Source organism: Leopardus geoffroyi, chromosome C3 (genome assembly GCF_018350155.1).
Source record: "Leopardus geoffroyi isolate Oge1 chromosome C3, O.geoffroyi_Oge1_pat1.0, whole genome shotgun sequence".
Taxonomy (NCBI): Eukaryota; Metazoa; Chordata; class Mammalia; order Carnivora; family Felidae; genus Leopardus; species Leopardus geoffroyi.
The window spans coordinates 20,430,508-20,450,847 of NC_059338.1; the positions used below are offsets into that span (position 1 = coordinate 20,430,508).

At 35.6% G+C, this 20,340-nt stretch overlaps 1 pseudogene; it reads right to left on the reverse strand.

Moving 5' to 3' along the window:
* Positions 1 to 2,894: 2,894 nt before the first annotated feature.
* Positions 2,895 to 3,454, reverse strand: LOC123585794 (annotated as a pseudogene).
* Between the last annotated feature and the right edge of the window lie 16,886 nt (positions 3,455 to 20,340).

The window sequence follows — 20,340 nt, forward strand, 5'->3', positions numbered from 1 at the left end:
AGCAGGAGATTTGCCCTCAAATAAGTTTGTGTTTAAAAATTCTTGGAAAGTTTTCATTGTGGCACCAGAAAAACAAACATTTTCTCCATACTCTGATGTGTATTCTGTCTCAAAGACTAAAGTGATTAAAATGTAGGTTCACAATATAAACAGAGTTTAGAAACGTACAGTAAAATTTGTAGGCCACAAATTTGGGCGTATCAACTTGTATCCATCATTTCTCTATAGAGACTTGAAAGTCTCTAACATTCACTTAAATGCTGTCTTATGGTTTTAATCATATTCCCAGCTAGACAACATGAAGACCTAATGCATGAACCAATAATCATATTTTTGAGAAACTCAACAGGTGAATATCTAGAAAAATCAATGGCTATAACTGAGTACTCTTTTACAAAGCTCTAACTTCAAAATTATAGGCAAAGTTGTTTAGATGTTGCATCTATTTTATTGCTTTTTTTTTGTAAATCCCTCCCAGCATATCTCTGTTTCCCTTTCCATTGCCTTTTAGGTCACTGTTTATAGTAACTGAGCAAGTAGAAAAAAATGGCAACTAGAACAGTGAGCAGATGGCTAACACAGTCCCCTCCATGCGACTCCTGCTAACATAGAAGTCTGCTCAAGACTACGTGGTAAATAGTGTTTATCATAGGTGGGATCATTAGCCCTTTAGCCCCTTCATTAGCTCTTTGACCCCTACAGTTCAGCATTAATGAAACCATAACTTCCCATTCCTGAGGCCTCTGTACTATTCCTGTAGTTCCCTAGTAATGGTATGTGTTGTTTACTGCAGCTATATTACAGAGTTCTGTACTGCATGCCCCTAGCATCAGCCACACACAGTTGTGGGTCTTTGACACACACTGGTAAAGTTCTGCAATGAACTGTGTTTATTAGAGCCCACCAGGAAGGCAAGCTTCTTAGTATAATTAGCTCCCCTGAGAACAATGGCTGTCTTCACAGCTGGAAAGCTAGAAGAAATTTATTCTCAAGTATGGGAAGAACTGAAAAGGTACCTGTAATTAAATTTCTTTCTCTTTTCCTCTTTCCTATTTGTAGTTTGGGTTTTGGTTTTTCACTTTTCATCTCCAACTTGATAAGCAAAATACAACAACCTAACCCGGTAATTACAAATACTATCTACTGAAGGTCATTTCTTTAAGTGCTATAAGACTAAACTTGCTTTTATCTTTTGATGCAATTTCAGTAATATTATGCATAGATATATACACACAAGGCATGAAAAAAGCATTGCTGTTTGGAATCTTCACTATGTAGACAAAATACTTAAATAGATTAATTTTTATATAGGACATGTTTCTGGATTTTCCACTGAAGCATGGTCTTGATTTTGGTCTGAGGCCTTTCTCCTATTCTCATTTCCCTTTGATATTTTCCTTTTCTTTCTCTGTCTACGGCTTTTCACTCTATCATTTCACTACAGCTTTCCTGTTGATAGCTGACAGTCTGTTGACTTTTGTTATGAATATACTAATTATCGTCTTAATGGTTCCCAACTTCTCTCAAGTGGTACTAAACTGTGTAAGAAATGCATAGCAGGTGCTGGCAACAGCATATTATCACAAATGTGAATAACTACAACTCCGTTGACTTGATGGCCTCAGATTACATTTCACATTCATACAGGAGTATGAGATAGGGTCTTATACTACATCCATTGTAATGTGCAAATATTTATCCGGTAAATGGCCATCTCTTGAGGCAGAACACTGGTTTGTATATGGAACTGGGATTGTAATGAAGATCTAAGCAGTCTTTAGTTCATTTGTCTAGACTTGAGAAAAGCATGTTTTGAAGGTAACAGGGGAACAGAAATGCTAATAACTATGGTAATTAAAATTATCTTGCAGTTGGAGTTCTTTCATAAACATCTTACTGAGTCAACTATGAAAACAATAGAAGGCAGTCTGTTCAAATAGCTGACACTATAGCCTTAGAATCTCTGAATCTGGGATTTAAAAAAAAATCTACAATAAAGTCAAGATTTTTTTTCTCCCTAATTTTCCTGCTCTGAGGCTATATTTGCACAACACAATCAACCCTGCTGTTTCAATCAAGTCAGTGAGGGGAAAAAAAAAGTCAAGAGAACCAGATGTTTGGCATTTTGTATATGAAACAGCTGGTTGATTGTCTGAACTTTTCATTTTTGAACTAATCTTGCTGTCATAATATAGAAACATCCTGAAAACGAATTTCTTTGCTTGTGAAATGTAAATAGCTCCCTTTAGAGGCCTGGTATGGGGTTAGGTACCTTAGAATTAATAGGAAATGGTTTAGATTGGGTAAAATTCCACTTACAGATAGCAAGGAAGAAAACACAAATGACATTCAAGGAAAATTAAGTTTCAATAGTCCCGCTATAAATTTTATCTTAAATTCTCTTCAGCTGCACAATATGTCTTACCGCAAAAAAGAATTAACTACTATTTTTTTTTATTTTTAAAAGATTATGAAAGATCTTTCCAGTTATGGAATTATTTGAATCTTTGTCATATTAACATTTGGGTCTAATTGTAAAATACTTATCCCTTTTACTATTACAATTTTGTATTTAAGTAGGATTTTATAATATCTCAAGTAAAATGATTTTTTAAAAGCATTGTTCATTTAGCCCCTTAAATAAAGCAATTTCAACATCACAGAAGTTTTATGTTAGCAAATTACAATACTATAAACAAGTATGTACATGGCAAAGACACAATCAAGTTAAATAAATGTTATCACTAGTTTTTCTAACAGACTTTTTTGGTCTATAAACACACAATGCATTCTAATTTAAGAGTCTTTGCTCTAATTTTAAGTCTTATATTTACCTATCCAGTATGTACCTGTACCAAATGAACTAGTGAAATAGTTATCTCGACATTTCTAACTTTTTTTTCTGGCTACGGATTTATTCAACACAAAACAATCTCCAACTTTACTGAGGCGGCTGACCGCACACACGACCAAATCTTCCTCTAAACTCGAATTCAGTTGCTGACCCAGCCAAGGCCGCAGCTTTCTTGTAGGCACCAGGGGGCACAGCACTTCCTCTGTAGGTGTCTCTGTCAGCTTCCCCTCATGTGCGTCTTACAGGTAGCTCTCCCTCCAGACCTTTGAGCCATGGCTTGCCAGTCTCAGGACAGCTATGGCATAGAGTGGCAGGCTCAATCTCAGGGGACAGGTGGAGGTAATCATGGCGACACTGGATACTCTCACTGGGAAGCTATCAGTAGTAATGTCTCCAGGCAAACTGTTCCTTTACATAGCCTCGCTATTTGAGACACTGCAAAGCCTTCATAATGTAAAGATTTGGCACATTCTGGTCTCCCAGCTCAAGGTATTTAGGCATGTGAGCATCCTTTCTGGCCACCATCACTCTCTCCTTGAAAAGGAGTTCATAAATGGCAATTCAGCTCTTCCTGGGCATCCACATCTCAGCAGCTGCTATGTCCAGAGCCAGGGCCAAAAAGCTTATCTGGATACTTCAATGCAATATTTTACCTCCACTGTTTAATGATACATCAGTAAATTATTGAAAAATGGTTATACAAAGGTATTGGGCCAGGCACTTTTAGAATGAAAAAGTGTGTGCATAACACCTGTTTAAGTAATAACAGTATAAGACATTAAATAAATATAATTTGCTATGCAAATAACAAATGCCTGTAAATTTTAGGAGTTAATTATTTCATGCTAGAGGCTACTAAGAAAGTGCATACTGAATACACTAGTTATTAACAGTAAGTATAATTTGGAAAAGTGGCAATGATATGACATGCCAGGTAGATAGAACATAGGCACACTGGAGAGAGACAGCATGATCACAAGTGACCACTAGATCTGTTTGTAGCACCCACAGCACCAGTAAAAAAGAGCAAAGGCTACTAATAAGTTTTGTAGCATAGAATGTATTCAGTAAGCAGATGGAATTCAGTGCAATATGTACTTTGTATGATAGAGAATATGTTACAAGTCTTAATGTAAAACTCAGTCTTCCCTTGCTGGCTATTTGTTATAGCTTGAATTATGCACAATCCCCCCGCCAAAAAAAACAAACAAAAGTTATGTTGAAGTCCTAACCCTGAACAGCAGAGACCATAACCTTATTTGAAAATAGGGTCACTGTAGATGTAATCAATTAAATTAGAATGAGATCATTCTAGAGCAGGGTTGGCCCTAATCCAATATGACTAGTGTTCTTATAAAAAGATGGTCATGTGAAAAAAGACACCTAGGAAGAATGTCATGTAGAAATAAAAAAGATTGGAATTATACAGCTGAAAGCAAAGAATTTCTGGCAACCATTAAAAGCTAGGAAGAGGCAATGAAGAGTAGTTGTCCTGCCGGTTTCATGGGAGGTTAGATCTGCCAACACCTGATCTCAGGCTTCTGCACCCCAGAAGATAATGAATTCTTGTTGTGTGAAGCCTCTTGGTTTGCAATTTGTTATGGCAGGCCTGGCAAACTAATACAATGACTATACAATACCATCCGATGGGCCAAAGTTTGGCAATGCATATCCTTTGCATATGGCTGCAGGAGCTATAAGAAATTACAATTATTTTTTCTTTAAAGAAAATCGAAACAAAAAAACCATTGGGGCACCTGCCTGGCTCAGTCAGGAGAGCATGTGACTTGATCTTGGGGTAATGAGCTTAGGCCCCACATTGGGTGTGGAGCCTACTTTAAAAGAATCAAAACAGAAGTAATTTTTCTTGTTGGTTTCACTTAGTGCTCAATTCTACTTTGGGAAGTCAATAGATGTAACTTGAGAAATTATCAAAATGTTACATCATCATTCAAAAGATACTGGTCAACTATAAACAAATAACACGTATGCATTATACTATCTAAAGTACCATTATCTAGGGGTGCCTAGGTGGCTCAGGTGGTTAAGCGTCCAACTTCAGCTCAGGTCGTGATCTCCTAGTTCATGAGTTCAGGCCCTGCATTGGGTTCTGTGCTGACAGCTCGGAGCCTGAAGCCTGCTTCAGATACTGTGTCTCCCCCTCTCTCTGCCCCTTCCCTGCACATACTGTCTCTATCTCAAAAATAAATAAACATTAAAAATTAAAAAGATAAAAATAAAGTACCAATATCTAAATATAAATGTATGTTTAGAAAACATGGATAAAGATAAATTGATATCTGAATTTAGGCTTTTTACGACACTGTGACAGAACAACCAAGAAAATACTGAAGTTGATTTATGGAGGCTGATTTTAACATTTTTATTAATAAGCAAAGATATATCTGTCCAGATATAAATACTTAGTTTAATTGTCACCCCCACAAAAAATATAGTGGGACCATGAAACACACATTAAAAAAAAAGTCTGTAACAGTGGGTTAGAAAAGAAGTCTTGGGACAAACAGTATACAGACTTGTAAAATTAAGCACTACTTTTTTTAAATTACTCATCTTAAATAGAGAAAGAATTGGGTAAAAAGAAAATATTGGTATTGGTGATACATGTTTATGACAAATCAAAGCTGCACATTATCTCCAAAATTCTGTTAGTAAATATAAATTTAAAGTGATTTTTATGTAACAAACATTCATTTCTATAAAGTGTATAAATGACATGGAATAATAAAAACCTTAACAAAATCTTAATTATAATAAAATTAAAAGTTTTGAAAGCAATTTCAGAATGAAAGTAATAAGTTATGGTATATACAACATATTTTTTAATACAGCAGAATATTACTCAGCCTTATGGAAGAACAAAATCTTGCCATTTTTGACAACATGGATGGACCTCAAGGACATTATGCTAAGTGAAATAATTCAAAGAAATGTTGTATGATCCCTCTTATGTGTGTAGTCTAAAACAAAACAAAAAATGAGTAATCTAACTTTATCCCTAAAGAAACTAGAAAAAGAACAAATGAAGTCCAAAGTTAGTAGAACAAAGGAAATTAAGATTTCAGAATAGAATGACAGATTTCACAATAGAAATGGACACTAAAAAAGAAACAAAACAGATCAATGAAACAAAGTGCTGATTCTTTGAAAAGATAAAATTAATAAACCTTTAGCCATATTGATTAAGAAAAAAGGGGACTAAAAATCAGAAATGAAAGAATTAACAACTGATGCCAAAGAAATAGGAATTATGAGACTATGAAAAATTATATGCCAGTATGAGACAACCTAGAATAAATGGATAAATTCCTAAAAACATAATCTTCCAAGACTGAAAAAGAAATTTAAAAATGTGATCAGACTAATTACTAGTAAGAAACTTGAATCAATAATCAAAATTCCCAACAAAACTCCAAGACCAGATGGCTTCACAAGTGAATTCTACCAAAAAATTAAAGAGTTAATATCTATCCTTTTCAAACTATACCAAAAATACAAGGGGAAAGAAAATGTCCAGAGTCAGCTAGAAGGTCAGCATGACCCTGATATCAAAACCAGACACAGACACTACAGAAAAAGAGACCTACAGGCCAATATCCTTGATAAACCTAGATGCAAAAATCCTCAACAAAATATTAGCACACCACACTCAATGATACATTAAAAAAAATCATATACCACGTTCAAGTGGGATTTGATCCTGGGATACAAAGATGGTTTAATATCTACAAAATCAATGTTAAACACTATATTAACAAAATGAATTATAAAAACCATATGATTATCTCAACAGATGCACACAAGCATTTGATAAAATTCAACATCCTTTCATGATAAAAACTCCTGAGAAACTGGGTTTAGAGGGAATGCAGCTCAACATAATAAAAGCCATATATGACAACCAAAAGCTAATATTATACTCAGTGGTGAAAAACAGATCTTTTCTTCTAAGATCTGAACCAACAGAAGGATGTCCACTCTCATCATTTTTATTCAATATAGTCCTGAAGTCCTAGCTGCAGCAATCAGACAAGAAATAAAAACCATCCAAATTGGTGTGGAAGAAGTAAAACTGTCACTATTCACAGATGACATGCTACTATAGAAAATCCTTGAGACTCTAAAAAAATCCATTAGAATAAATGAATTCAGTAAAGTTTCAAAATACAAGACTAATACACAGAAATTTATTGCATTTCAATAAATGAATAATGAAGTAGCAAAAAACTCTAAGAAAACAATCCTTTTTATAATAGCATATAAATAATACCTACGAATAAATTTAACCAAGGAGGTGAAAGGCCTGTACTTTTAAAACTGTAAAACATTGATGAAAAGAATTGATGATGACACAAATGGAAAGATATACCATGATCATAAATTGATCATAAACCATACATACCACAGTATGGTTAAAATGTCCATACTACCCAAAGTAATCTACAGAGTCAATGTAATCCCTACCCAAATATCCACAGCATTTTTCACAGAACTACAAAAAAAATAAACCAAAAATGTATTGAGCCACATAAGATCCCTAATAGTCAAAACGATCTTAAGAAAAACAAAGCTGGAGGTATTACAATCTCAGATTTCAAGCTATACTACAAAGATGCAGTAATCAAAACAGTATAGCACTGCCACAAAAATAGATACATTGATCAATGGAACAGAACAGACAGCCCAGAAATGAGCCCATATTTACAAGGTCAGTTAATCTACAATAAAGGAGAAGAGAATATACAAGGGAGGGAAAGATGGTCTCTTCAATAAATGGTTTAAGAAAACTGAACAGCTATCTGCAAAATAAATAAATAGGAAAGAATCTAGATTATTTTCTTGGTGGATTCAAAATGGATTAAAGGCCTAAATGTAACCTGAAACCATAAAAATCATAGGCAGCAATCTTTTGCACACTGCATCAATCTTAGCAACATTTTTCTAGATATATCTCCTCAGACAAGGACAAAAACAAAAATAAACTATTGGGACTACATCAAAATAAAAAGCTTGTAGGGGCGCCTGGGTGGCGCAGTCGGTTAAGCGTCCGACTTCAGCCAGGTCACGATCTCGCGGTCGGTGGGTTCGAGCCCCGCGTCAGGCTCTGGGCTGATGGCTCAGAGCCTGGAGCCTGTTTCCGATTCTGTGTCTCCCTCTCTCTCTGCCCCTTCCCCGTTCATGCTCTGTCTCTCTCTGTCCCAAAAATAAATAAACGTAGAAAAAAAATTAAAAAAAAAATAAAAAGCTTGTATACAGCAAAGGAAACCATCAAGAAAATGAAAAAACAACCTACTGAGAGAGGACATTTGCAAATGGTATATCTATTAAAGGGTTAATACCCAAAGTATATAACTCAACACCAAAAAATCTGATTAATAAATGGACAGAAGACATTTTTGCTTTGCAAAAAAGACATAGATGGCCAATACATGAAAAGATGCTTAACACCACTAATCATCAGGGAAATGGAAATCAAAATCACAATGAGATATGATGCAATGGCTAGTATAAAAAGACAAGAAATAATAAATGTTGGCAACGATGTGGAGAAAAGAGAACCCTTGTGCACTGTTGGTGGGAATGTTAATCATGCACCACTATGAAAAACAGTGTTAAGTTTCCTCAAAAATTAATAATAGAAATATCTTAAAATCCAGTAATTCTACTTCTTATTTACCCAAAGAAAATGCAATCACTAATTTAAAGAAATAGGCACCCTTATATTTATTTCAACATTATTTATAACAGTCAAGATATGGTAGTCACCTAAGTGTTCATTGGTGGATGAAAATGTGGTACACAAACACAATGGAATATTACTCAGCCATTAAGAATTAGATCTGGCCAAACCATAAGAGACTCTTAAATACAGAGAACAAACTGAGGGTTGATGGCGGGGGCGGGGGGGGGGCATACAGGGGAGAGGGGAAAATGGGTGATGGGCATTGGAGGGCACTTGTTGGGATGAGCATTGGGTGTTGTATGTAAGCAATGAATTATGGAAATCTACCCCTAAATCCAAGAGTGCAGTGTATACGCTGTACGTTAGCTAATTTGACAATATATTTTAAGAAAAGAATTAGAACTTGCCATTTGTGACACCATATATGGACCCAGAGGGTATAATGCTAAGTGAAATAAGGCAGACAAATTCCATACGATTTCACTTATATGCGCAATCTAAAAACACACACTCATAGATACAGGGAAAACTGGTGGTTGCCAGAGGAGAGGAGATGGCAGGGAGTGGGCAAAATAGGTGAAGGGCAGTAAGAGATATTAAACCTATAATATAAATAAGCCACAGGGATGAAAAGTACAGCATGAAGGATCTAGCCAACAATATTGCAATAACTTTGGTGACAGATGGTAATCACTCTTATTATGATGAGCACTGCATAACGTATAGAATTTTTGAACACTATGTTGCACACGTTAAAGTAATATAAAGTGTATGTCAACTATGTCCAGTAAACAAAAATAAAAGGATAGGCATCAGAAAAAACAAAACAAAAATAACAAGTTCATAGATACAGAGAATAGATTGGTGATTAACAGAGGTAGAGAAGTGGAGGGTGGGAAAAGTGAGGGAAGAAGGTCAAAAGGTTTTAAGAGAAATCAGTTCATTTAAGTAATTAAAAATGAGCAAAGCTACAAAGGGAAAAATGAAAATATGTCCAGGAAGGTATAAAGAGGAGGTGCCGCTTTTCTATTTTGTTTGCTTTTCTGTACTGGATAGGTTCTGGCATTATCTTCCATTATTCCACCAGCAGTTGGATGGCTATTTTACACATTGTTATTTTTTGAGAGTAGATACTAGAGGGGTAAAATATATTACATATAAATAACTTAATTGCACAGAAATATGGATACCATATTGGATATGGATACTAAATATGGATACCATGGATTTTTTTTCTGTGAAGAAATTAAATATTATTCCTTTATTACATAATAGAAGATACTGTTACACAAATAAGTAAGTACTGCTTTTAATTTTAAGGAGATCAAAATCTGATGAGGGAAAACTACCTGCCTTTTCCTTTTGCTATGTCTCCCAACCTTCCCACCAGGAAATTCTGTTGCTAATCTGTGTGATTTATATGGGCATCTGTGCCCTGTATTCATGTGCATACTTTATTATTTCATTTGTTAACATGATATCCTTAGGGTTTCAGATATACTTTATTAGAAATAAGTCATTATTGGCAAAGCATTATTTTAAATAAACATCAAAATAGTTGTGTGTATATTTACAATCAAAATCACTGAGCTACAGGTATGAATTGAACTGATGTTCAGGTTGGGTATCATTTGCTTAGGTACTACCTCCCACTTGATACAATCAAGTTTTCTAATTACATGAAATTATTTAGGGTACTGTCATTCCTAGAAGGTATGGAATGACATGATCTCTATTAATCGCTACTGATTTCCTTCTCTGGGTAACTCTAGGACGGAAGTAAAGGAATCAGTGTCTATAATCATTTGATAAGTGACTTCTGTTTTTAAGGATATCTCTGCACAACACTGAAGATCCTGTAAGAGACTGTTATGGTACATTGTTCCCTTGCTATCATTTTCAACAGCCTAAAATTAGAGTATTAAGAGAGATCCTAGGATGCAAAATACATTTTTTAGCCACTGAATTATATGCCACATCACTTGTCTGCTTAATGAGAAACAGGTGGCTCATTTTCAATTGCTACCATTTATTCCTTTGACATAAACTTGTTTTCCTTACTTTCATGGTTCTTTAATTTGCTTGTTATATTATTACTCTCTGAAGGTAAAACTAGAAATTTCAAGAATGGTTGGTATGAATTGCCTTGTACATCTGTAACAAAGTGTTCTCAATGCCACAGAAAGTTTCATAAGGAAAAACAGAAATGAGTAGGAAAACTGGAAAAATGAATTTCTAAGATACTAAGGTGAAACTTAAGCAGGGGAAACTAATTTCACATACTTATTTTAATCTAAAGTAGAAAAATAAATCAGAACTAATTCTGGACTCAATTTATCACAAATTGATATGCTATCATGCTAAATATTTTACAAGCACATCTAGGAAATTAAAATATGCAATGCCACAAAAAAATAAACTAAAATTTTAAAATACCTACCTCAACGTTATTAATTAGTCACTATCAATTTCGGGGTAGAATTTATTTTAATGTATGGAATATGCCATAAATCAACCATGAAGTCCTTCAAAAAGAATAAGCAAAATGAAGCATATTAATTGCAGAAGTTGTTTGGGTGATAATAATGTAACATGCAGGGGCGCCTGGGTGGCGCAGTCGGTTAAGCGTCTGACTTCAGCCAGGTCACGATCTCGCGGTCCGTGAGTTCGAGCCCCGCGTCGGGCTCTGGGCTGATGGCTCAGAGGCTGGAGCCTGTTTCCGATTCTGTGTCTCCCTCTCTCTCTGCCCCTCCCCCGTTCATGCTCTGTCTCTCTCTGTCCCAAAAATAAATAAACGTTGAAAAAAAAAATAATGTAACATGCAAATGAAGTTAAGGCCAAAAGTCACGTTATAAGCAAATGAATTGCTTAACCTGAAACAAGACTGATGGTTCTTTTACTTTCATCAATAGCTTTTACCTTCTTTGAGAACAGGCTGTATCTTACATATTTCTGCATTATAAATGTCTTTCATTTATCTGGGCAAACTGTATCGACTCCTTCCTGTTTTAGGTATACAGGAATAAAAACAAATCAGTACCCGCCAAAGGTCTCACTTATTCAACAAAAGAGATTCACATTAATTTTTTAAAATATTTATTGTTAATTATGATGACCTTCATTTCATTAAAAAGGCCTTAAAAGGTTATAGACTAAATTTTACCTACTGCAAGAAAGTTTATAGTTATTGCAAATTTTTCATAATTGCTTCAAAAATAATTTTGAGCAAAGATCAACTTGAGCAAGTTTTACTTTGTTTTTATTTATTTCTAGTTTTTCTTAATCTTTGTCATCTTAAACTAGTTATACAATTTTAGGTCTCAGTTTGTCTTCCAAAAATGAGGGTAATAACAACGATCTGAAGGGTTGTGGGATACATCTAGGTAAAATCCAGGAGAATTGCATCTTACATAGAGGTTAGGTTCTAACGTCAGTCCTTATGAAAAAAAAATCTAATAAAAACTACCTTTAGGAATAAAACCCTTAAATTCTTCATAAGAACATATACGGTGTTGGGTATATAATCCTTGTACAGGAATACAATACTCATCTGTACTCTTTTGTTTTTTAATTCTTTTAATGTTTACTTATTTTTGAGAGAGAAGGAGACAGAGCAGGAATTGTGGGAGGGGTAGAGAGAGAGGGAGATACAGAATCTGAAGCAGGCTCCAGGCTCTGAGCTGTCAGCACAGAGCCCAATGTAGGACTCAAACCTGTGAATCTTGAGATCATGAGCTGAACCGAAGTCAGATGCATAACTGACTAAGCCACCCAGGCACCACCCCCATCTGTAGCCTTTTAGATCAAAATGTGTTTCAGAATTCAGAAATATTTGTATTTTAGAAAGCTAGTAGATGCATGTACCTTTCGAATTAATACTTTAAGTTGATCTCTCCCAGCACCTTGTGATCAGGCACAATATTTCTGCAATGTAATTGTGTACTGGAGTCATGTACATATCTGTGGGAAAGCTATCAAGGTAAAGGGAAGATCCAGTGTAAAGACATGGAACAGGGGACATTTTAGTGTTCAAGGAAAAATCAGAGGCAAGGTGTGCCTGTATCCATGTGATCAAGTAGGAGAGTGAGAGGAGAGTTGGTCATGAAGCTGACAGTGTGCCTGAACTGGATGGCCATGTCAGTCATTGATCCAACTGTATCTGTGTGATACGGAATCACTGTGAGATATGAGTATGGATATGACACCTGACATATTTAACAACTTTGGCTTCTATACAGAGATCGACTAGCATATGGGGGGGGGCAATAGAAAAAGCAGGGAGATCATTGAGGAAGCCTTCACAAAAATTAAGGTGAGAATTAGGATTGCTCAGATTATGTCAGTGACCATGGAGTTTTGGAGAAGAAAAAATTTAAGGTAAAATTGATAGAATTGGCTGACATATTAGATGTGGACAATGGTAGGGGTGGGATAGAAGGGAAGAGGGGAAAGAGGGAAGAGTTTCAAAGGATTTTTACTTGAATAACTCAAAGCATAAGATTTTCATTTGTCAATATGGGAATAATATAAGAGCAGTTGATTTTTAATATATAAAAAAAGTCAAGACTGGTTTTGGCCATGTGTTAGGTAGATATATAAGGAATGATGTCAAATAGGCTGCTGAGTGTAAGGATCGAGATAGAGTCCTAGACTAGAGATATACATTTGGGAGTCTTCAGTGAGCTGAAAGAATATAAGATCACAAGATTGATGATGTTATACAGAAAAATGGATGATGACATAGAACAGAGAAGGGGAATAGGTCTGAACACTCAATCTATGTCTATCTTTGAGAATAGCAGAAAACAACCAAGAGGACTAAGAATAAGGTAGAAAACAAGATAGAGGAATGCCCCATGACCTAGTGAAGAAAGTGTTTCAAGAAAGGGGGAGTGAAATTAATTGTATGAGAAATCAAGGAGAATGAGGACTAGGAGTGATCATTTTATAAATCAACATAGAAGTAACTAGTGGCCACCATGAAAGTTATTTCATCGTTCAGTGGTAGATGTGAAAATATGAGTTCAAGGACTATAACAATATAAGAACTGGAGAATACAAATAGACAAAACTTTAAAGATGATTGATTATATCACAATAATGGAATGGTAGTTGAAGCAAAACATAGGTTCAAGAGAGAATTGTTTTCTTCCTTTATAAAGAAGCTGAAACAGTATACCAGGAAGTATGATCATGATGGACTTGATTCAGCAGAGAAGGCAACTTATAGGACAAAGATGGGAGAATTGCTAGATCAATTTCCATGAGATAGGTGGGAGGGCATTGGATCTAGCACACAGGTAAAGGAACTGACCTTGTTTAGAATATAAACATCTCATCTTATGGTAACAGAGGGGAGGCATGCAGGTTGGCAGAAGATGTTAAGATGCAAATTTATGGAATATGACTGAAACAATTTTCCCAGTGTATTAATAAAGAAGGTGGTTAACTCAAGACTGGGGAGTGGATTTTCAAGACTGGTAGAGAGAGGAGAAGGTAGGAGTAATCTGGCAGAGTGGGGAGGTGAACAGCCTAGGGATGTGTGATGAAACTGAGGCTAGATGTAATTAAAATGAGAATTGTGGGCACCCTAATGTACTTCTCCAGTAAAGTTAATGTACTTCCCCAGTAAGTTTAAGTGCCCAGGATGATACAGAGAGCAGACAGAGACTTGGGATTTAACAAGAACTTAATTTTAACAGGTAAAAAAAGTGAAAGAGACAAAGGGTTGAGTGTGTATAAAACAATGACAGTGTGGTGGACTTTTGACCAAACATAGATGAATATTTTAAAAGGTAAAGAAGAACCATGTAAAAGTGATATATTTGATGGACTGTACATAGCAAAGTAGAGAGAAAATTATGGAGTCATTGCACTAGCAGGAATGTCCTAAAAGACATGAAATTTTAGGAAGCAAATGCTTAGAAATTAATTTATGAACAAAAGCTATGATTGAAAATAAAAATGTCCAGGCTATGCTTTGCATAGACTGCTGGATTAAAATGTATGAAAACAGGTATTTTGAGGAGAGGAAGTAAAGCAAGTCAAGCAGTCATTCATCTAAGAATTTAACACCTAGACATAGAATTTCTAATACCCTCTTTCCATGTAACAAAATTTTTAATCATAGCCATAAAAAACATACAAATAAGGAATAGGCAAAAAAAATTAAATCACGGTCACTGAAATTTTTCTTTAACTGCATCTTCATTTACCACTCCTTACTGCTTTAACACTGGTATCATGCACTACCAAGAACAGAAATAATCCCAACAATTACAAACCATTGTGAACTTTCTTTTACAATGAGTACATACAGCCAAGTCTAAATGTGTGAGGGCCAACTATATAGAAATGAGAGTTCCCCTAATTAGCTCCCATATGAATTAAAGTATTTACTAAAGAAGTGAACAAAACTAATTTGAAGCTAAATATAGAGTATGTTTTGAAACTAATCATAACTATATTTGACTAGAATGTAGCCCACTGGGGTGACTGGCTGGCTCAGTTGGTTAAGTGTCCAATTCTTGATTTCAGCTCAGGTCATAATCTCACAGTTCGTGCATTCAAGCCCCACAAAGAGCTCTGTGCTACAGTGTGGAGCCTGGTTGGGATTCTCTCTCTCTCTTCCCCTCTCTCTCTGACGCTCTCCCACTTGTGCTCTCTCAAAATAGAAATAAATAAACTTAAAAAAAGGATGTAGCCTATTAAAAGATTTTTTGAAAGGGTAGTATATTCTTACTGACATTGTCTATAAATGCTGTCACATGGTAATAACATGCAGACCAAGTTTACTCAGTGTTATTTTTAAATACTCCACTGAAAATTTGTTCCTTATTATCTGTACCTGGGGGTAGAATGCACTCATCACTCTACTCTTAATCTGACCAGGAAATTAGAAGTATCCTGAATATATTGAAATCATTCATAAAGCAATCATTACTATTGGAGAAAACAACAATAAACTGGGTTTAAAATGCAAGATAGAAGGGGAGTTTAAGAGGCCATAGAGATATCTGTGACAATGATAAATGTCATCTCATGAGCTTCTATGCTGTACATTTTAAGAGAGAAAGAATGGTCATATCTGGGTATGGCAATGAAAAACAAGATAGACTATTCTGTTCTAAGCCAATGGCCTGTGGACTATTGCGTGACATAGGAGATATAGGCCTCTTGAGAGGGCTACAGTTAAGGCAGTATTATCACAAGAGGGCCAGCATCTGGCCTTCCAGATGTACAAGATGGTGTTCACCTTTTTTTTTTTTTCTCTAGGTAATATAGAAAAAGTGAAATATATCATAAAATAGGAAGGAAGTCTCTGACTTCACACTATCACCCCAACTTATCCACATGCAATTTTTAAACACCACTACCTCAAATGAGAGGTGACAGTGTGCATGTGAAGGTGTGTTGGGGAGGGCAGCTGATTTCTAACATTCATATAGGAGTCACAATGTACTAGTTACTTTCCATCTCCATGATGTGATACATATCTATTTCCACTTTACTCAAGAAACAATATACAACTCAAACCTTGTATTTTTCTTCCTCAAAAATCACACTGCACCAGCACCTCTGTTAGATGCAAAATGTTATATGATCCAAAGTCCAGAGAAAACATTGCTTTCTTTGCTGGCATTCTTGGTCCAGTCACTTCCTAGGACAAAGTTCTATACTTCTTTACTGTCAGATGTACCCAAAAATATCCAAGGAGAGATGACAAGACACTCCCTTCGGAATATCAGTTAAATCTGACTGGATGATGGCTCAAAATTTTGACAGTTTACCATATTCAATGTTCTCTGCTAAGTGCTTCGAATTAATGATATGTGGTCTTCCTTAGAATAATCCTTTGAGGAAGACATAAGCAGATCAATTTGCAGATAAGGAAAATAAACTCTGGAAATGTCAAGTCAACTGCCCAAGTTCACAGGGCTTGATGAACTGCAGAGCAGCATTCAAATTTACATTATTTTTTATTGCATGAAAAATACAACTATATACCAGCTTTCAAAATAAAATTTTTTAATGTTTATTTTTGTTTGAGAGAGAGAGAGAGAGAGAGAGACAGCGTGCACGCGCAAGAGCGGGGTAGGGGCAGAGAGAGGGAGACCCCAAATCCAAAGCAGGTTCCAGTCTCTGACCACAGAGCCTGAAGGGGAACTCAAAACTCACATATGGCAGGATCATGACCTGAGCTGAAGTCAGATGTTCAACCACCCAGGCACCCCTACACCAACTTTCATAACTACTAAATATGAGACACAGAGTTTCGTGGCAGCAATACTTTAACTATCTGCAAATTGCTCCATTCTACAAAAGCAAGACTTCAGAGAAAGTGGGTGGAGAGCAGGGTCACTCCAAAACCCTACCCGAATGAACACAATAATGAAAACATCAATAAAGACATAACCAAGGTTCTTTTTTAGAGGTCATATATCAAAATATTAACAAAATTTTTTCTTAATATTCTGTAACTCCAAGGTCGCTTGAAAAAAAATACCATTTTCCCACTCCATATATATTTTTTTAATTTTTTTAATCTTTATTTATTTTTGAGAGGGGGGGGGGAGGGGCAGAGAGAGAGGGAGACACAGAATCTGAAGCAGGATCCAGGCTCTGAGCTGTCAGCACAGAGCCCTATGCAGGGCTCCAACTCATGAACTGCGAGATCATAACCTGAGCTGAAGGACGTTTAATCAACTGAGCCACCTAGGTGCCCCATTTTCCCACTCCGTATTTAAAACACTGTGGCACAGGGTGCCTGGGTGATTCAGGCAGTTAAGTGTCTGACTTCGGCTGGGGTCATGATCTCACAGTTTGGGATTTTGAGCCCCAAATAGGGCTCTGTACTGACAGCTCAGAGCCTGGAGCCTGCTTCAGATTCTGTGTCTCCCTCTCTGTTCCTCCCCTGCTCCCACTCCGTCTCTCTCTCTGTGTCTCTCTCACTCTCAAAAATAAAGACAAAAACAATTATAAATAAATAAATAAACAAACAAACAAACAAACACTGTGCCTGTCATATCATTCTTCCTGAAGACGTAGGTTTTAGGAAGTACTGGCCTGAACAAAACTGTCCCTCTTCCTTACTCTTCAACTAGGAATGGCCAATGAGTCACATTTAGATAAAATGTAACATTATTAAGAAAAATAAAGTCTGTGCTGAATAAAAACTATTCCAAATCACATCAGTGCAACAAAGTCATTCAAGAGGCTAAAACTCAGTTCTTTTCCCTGGAGGTATTAAGAGAATTTATTTTTACCGTACTTCTCTTTATTAATTTTACTGCAATATAGTTGATAGATTTCTGTGTTTTAGATGTATGTCTTTGTATGCCTATGTCTTCCATAACATACTACAATGTATAGGGTATAGACCTTTTAAAATTCTACATTTATTCATTTAAGTAAAGACCTAATAATAGTTGTTTAATACAAAGTTGCTTAATGATATTCTAAAACTTTTGCCTGTTGTTGTATGTTATAATTCTATTGTGAACCCTATTTACATGTGACGACACACATATGCATATAGAATGTACGTTAAAGGGTGTAATATATAATCTCTTTGTTCCAGATTCACTTTTTCTAATAACCCATAAGCTAGGCACTTTTCTGGGATCAAGAGTTACAGCAGTGATTAAAACAGATAATGGACCTCCCTCATTGATTGTCCAGACAGTGTCGGGACAACACAAATAGAAAGGAAAGAGGGTGACTGGCAGGGGTGAGGAGATCTCTTCCATTTTAACTTGGTTACCATGGAAGTCTTATGAGTGAGGGTAGAGACCTCCAAGCTGAGAGAATTGCAAGGACAGTTTACGTGCAGCAAAGCAGAGCCACTGGAGATAATGAATCAGGGTTTAGTAGGAACTGAAAACTTGACCCCCTTTTTTTTTTCCCAAAAAGGTGAAGAATATCAAAATAGAATTAGCTACAAAAAAAAATGAGTTTTTGAAAAATCAATTACAAATTTTACATTAATTGAAAAATAGCACAATTACAAATCTAAGAAAATTCTAATATCTTTTATTAATCAACTGATACCCTTTTTCATTATTTTTTTCTATATTTTTCAGTTATATACTGTTAAATAGGTCCTATATGGCAATGATTATCTAAGAGTGGAAGATAATTTTTTCAAGTATACTTGATCAATTTTTTTCCTGAGGGATTAGAAAACCATCTTTTACTTTTAAAATAGGTATTCAAAACATCATCCAATTTTTTTAGTATGACTGTTAAACTTTTGAGAACTTCTATAAATCTTTTTATGTGTAAGTTATAAAATCTCAGGGCATTTTAATTTTTCTTGTAAAGTAATTGTAAAAATTATTTGAACTGACAACAATCCATGTCATTGATGTGGATTCACTATAGTGCTGCATTAACAGTCATGTTATCTTTGTTAATATCAGTATTTTGTGTTAAATCAGCATGAAATTAAATTTTTCCACCTTCTATTCAAACTATTATCTCCTCTTCATTAAGTGGATTATCAAACAACTTAAGATTCTATTCATCACTTCAAAATGTATTTTTCAATGAATTACTGCTTTGATGGGATGTGATTTTTATTTCATTTTGCTTCTTGATATCAAAATAATTTCAATTTATTTCCTTACTCATTCTTTTCACTTTCCTTTAGTGACTGTAAATCTTTATCTCTTCTCTGAGTTCCTCCATAATAATTTTTTAATATGAGAGTACTGCACATATGTTAAATCAAGAGTCTAATTTCTTATTTGTTTTGGTGAAATGTTTCAAAACCTCATTCAATTGCATTTAAAGCATTATCAACTTTAATGCTTTTTTTCAATTTGTGTTTGAATTTATAAAATATCACTGCCTTAATCTTGTAAGGCTTGGATGGCATGATAATCAAATCTTTGGAATGTGGCTATAGGGAAACTGAGTAGGTGTTTAGAGGTACATATATTTTTCATAGTCACTTCAATGTGTGTTTGTGTATATACGAACTGTATACACTGTATACAGTATATATACAAACTGTATGTATACACTGTATACAGTATATATACAAACTGTATATAAAAATTTTTTAATTTTTTTTCTAATGTTTATTTTTGAGAAGGAGAGAGAGACAGAGAGAGAAAGTGTGTGAGTGGAAAAGGGGCAAATAGAGAGGGAGACACAGAAGCTGAAGCAGGTTTCAGGCTCCAGGCTATTAGCACTGAGCCTGATGCAAGGCTTGAACTCACAAACTGTGAGATCATTACCTGAGCCAAACTCAGATGCTTAACCAACTGAGCCACTCAGGCACTCAACACACACTGTATATATAGTCAACTTAATGTTAGCTGTTTGGTGCAGGAATACGTTTCCAAGAATTTTCTTATTAGAGACTGCATTGACATAGCTGGCAGTTTTTAAAAAATGTTTACTTATTTTGAGAAGGGGGGGGTGGGGAGAGGGAGAATGGGGCAAAGAGAGAGAGGGAGACTCCCATGCAGGCTCCGCTCTGTCAGCATGAAGCCTGACACAGGGCTCAATCTCATGAACCGTGAGCTCATGACCTGAGCTGATCAAGAGTCAGATGCTTGACCAACTGAGCCACTCAAGCATCCCCATGGCTGGTAATTTTAATGACTGTAAAGAAAAAGGTTTCATATGAATATGTTCTGATACCTCACCACTCTCACTTGGCAGGAGCAGATATGTAAAAAGGTAAGCTGGCATGGAAAAGAGGCAATGACTTGTGGTTGAATTATCTTCTTTTTAATCAGATGGGCATACTGTCAGGGCCCTACCCAGGGCC